We start from the raw sequence: 3,093 nt of genomic DNA on the forward strand, positions 1-3,093 counted from the left end.
TCGAAAAGTGTGCTCCGAGAGGAAGGACCGGGTAGCACAGTTAAAATAATCACGACAATGATATAGCCAAACAGGCTAGGAATGGCGTGGTCGGGTACAAACTCGTACTTATAGAAGCTTACTGAAGAGTTGTTGAACCGTAGTGCGGTCTCGGTTCATTTATCGGTGTCTTTGAGTGTTTAATAACTCAGAGCCCGTGAAAAATTGGAATCAGTGGGAAGGTAGTACTTGATGAAGAGCTCATAAGAAGTTATGCAGTTCCATGATAATCTCGAGATACCAGGGGTAATACTCGATGACATATCAAAGTAGAGGTTGGACGGGGGTTATTGCTCTACAGAAGACAAGTGCTAAAACTTGCACGAGAAATGGTATTTAAAAGAGAACATGGTCGGAACCACGATTGCAAAAGGCCAGATCCTAGATATAAGATGAACTTATACCGAAGGAACAATTCATTTAAGAGAAGCTTTAATGATAAGATATACATCGTGTCCATGGGCATGAACACAAGTTCAAGGTCGACTCCCACTTCTTCAATGTATAACCTTCCATTCACTTCTCACGTTCGATGAAGTTGCAGTGTTGAAAATTTTATCTGGCGAGGCACCAGAAGAGTATGATTCGTGAAAACTTTCGGGTTCACACGGTTTAGTGAAGGCATATGTTCTACCCATAGGGGCTCCTTGGAATCATATACCAGAATCTTTAGGAATAATTAACTCAAGTTCGAAGGCAGAGCATGATTGAGAAAGCAGAGGATACAATTTACCAAAGGCCTTATGTATCAGAGGAAAAGGCTCACAAGGTTATTGAATATGAAAGGCGTTGTCAGATAAAATCCAACAAAGGATCTGGTGATCCACAAGGGATCTGACGTGAGCATCAGTTCTCATCTAGAGGAAGAAGGATGCAAGGAGATCAAAATATAGAAACAACTGACTAACTCAATTGTCAAATGCAAATGAATTACGATTCCCAAATCAAGGGGTCAGAAGCAATGCTCTGATTAGGGATGGATAAGTTGAATAGCCTTAGGTTACAATCAACGACACTTGGATTGGTCGAGAACCAATTCCAGTTAAAAGAATGGCAGCTCAGCCGGAAAGGTAATTTATAAGGATCAATGATGATTGCGGGTATTCGCAAACATATTGAGTCAACAGACTCCAAATGATAATGACAAGGAATGTCAATATGACTACGAGACTTATGGGATTAACCATAATGCAAGCAAGCAAGAATTTCAAGAGCCAAAGGCTCCAGAGGATTTTCGGAAGATCGAATTGTATTTTGAAGACTTTTGTGACACATATGAACAACTGGGGTTGAGCGGATACTCGACAAGTGCGAGGATTTATTTGAAGGGGTATTCAAGTGGCAAGGAACTACTAGGCAGTAGGCACAAAGTATTCTCGGATCAATAGAGAAAACTTCGGGGTATCTTGTAATAACAAGATCACTGGGGGATGATCGTATGAATGGCAAGTGTAAGTAGTTATCCATACGGATTTATCGGTGGCCAGGAATAGCAAAAGTGATGGGCACAAAGTCTCGAGAGAATATCAAAGAGTATCTCCGAATTCTTCTGATTAGCAGACGATCATCTGAAGTGAGGGGCTCTCCGGGAGAAAGTACTCGCGAGAACCTAAAGTTAGTTTTGTTATTAACAAAATCGTTTAACCCGAATAGAAGAGAGTTCAGAATCCCAGAGTAAAGATCGAGGAGTAAAAGATCCTAATACCACCCAATGGCGACGTGGGCCCATGGGCCGCACAGCCATGTTAGTAAAAGTTTTGTAAAGTCTAGACTCGACTTCGGCCAAGGAGTTGGAAGGGGGATTCCTACAGGCAGTCGGCTCTGATACCAACTTGTGACGCCCCCGATTCAATCGTACACTAATCATGCACGCAAATGTGTACGATCAAGATCAGGGACTCACGGGCAGATATCACAACACAACTCTACAAATAAAATAAGTCATACAAGCATCATAATACAAGCCAGGGGCCTCGAGGGCTCGAATACAAGTGCTCGATCATAGACGAGTCAGCGGAAGCAACAATATCTGAGTACAGACATAAGTTAAACAGGGTGCCATAAGATGGCTAGCACAAACTGGGATACAGATCGAAAGAGGAGCAGGCCTCCTGCCTGGGATCCTCCTAGGTCACTCCTGGTCGTCGTCAGTGGGCAGCACGTAGTAGTAGGCACCTCTGGTGTAGTAGGGGTCGTCGTCGACGGTGGCGTCTGGCTCCTGGACTCCAGCATCTGGTTGCGACAACCAGAAAGAAAGGAAAAGGGGAAAAAGGGGGGAGAAAGCAACCGTGAGTACTCATCCAAAGTACTCGCAAGCAAGGAACTACACTACATATGCATGGGTAGATGTGTAAGGAGGCCATATCAGTGGACTGAACTGCAGAATGCCAGAATAAGAGGGGGATAGCTAATCCTGTCGAAGACTACGCTTCTGGCAGCCTCCGTCTTGCAGCATGTAGATGAGAGTAGATTTAAGTCCTCCAAGTAGCATCTCCAAGTAGCATCTCCAAATAGCATCTCATAGCATAATCCTACCCGGCGATCCTCTCCTCGTCGCCCTGCGGAAAAGCGATCACCGGGTTGTCTGTGGAACTTGGAAGGGTGTGTTTTATTAAGTATCCGGTTCTAGTTGTCATAAGGTCAAGGTACAACTCCAAGTCGTCCTGTTACCGAAGATCACGGCTATTCGAATAGATTAACTTCCCTGCAGGGGTGCACCACATAACCCAACACGCTTGATCCCATTTGGCCGGACACACTTTCCTGGGTCATGCCCGGCCTCGGAAGATCAACACGTCGCAGCCCCACCTAGGCAAAACAGAGAGGCCAGCACGCCGGTCTAAACCTAAGCGCGCAGGGGTCTGGGCCCATCGCCCATAGCACACCTGCACGTTGCGTACGCGGCCGAAAGCAGACCTAGCCTAGTGGCGTTCCAGTCCAATTCGGCGCGCGCCGCTCCGTCGCTGACGTCTGAAGTGCTTCGGCTGATACCACGACGTCGGGATACCCATAACTACTCCCACGTAGATGGTTAGTGCGTATAGGCTCGTAGCC

Source organism: Triticum dicoccoides, chromosome 4B (genome assembly GCF_002162155.2).
Source record: "Triticum dicoccoides isolate Atlit2015 ecotype Zavitan chromosome 4B, WEW_v2.0, whole genome shotgun sequence".
In the NCBI taxonomy this organism is placed as follows: Eukaryota; Viridiplantae; Streptophyta; class Magnoliopsida; order Poales; family Poaceae; genus Triticum; species Triticum dicoccoides.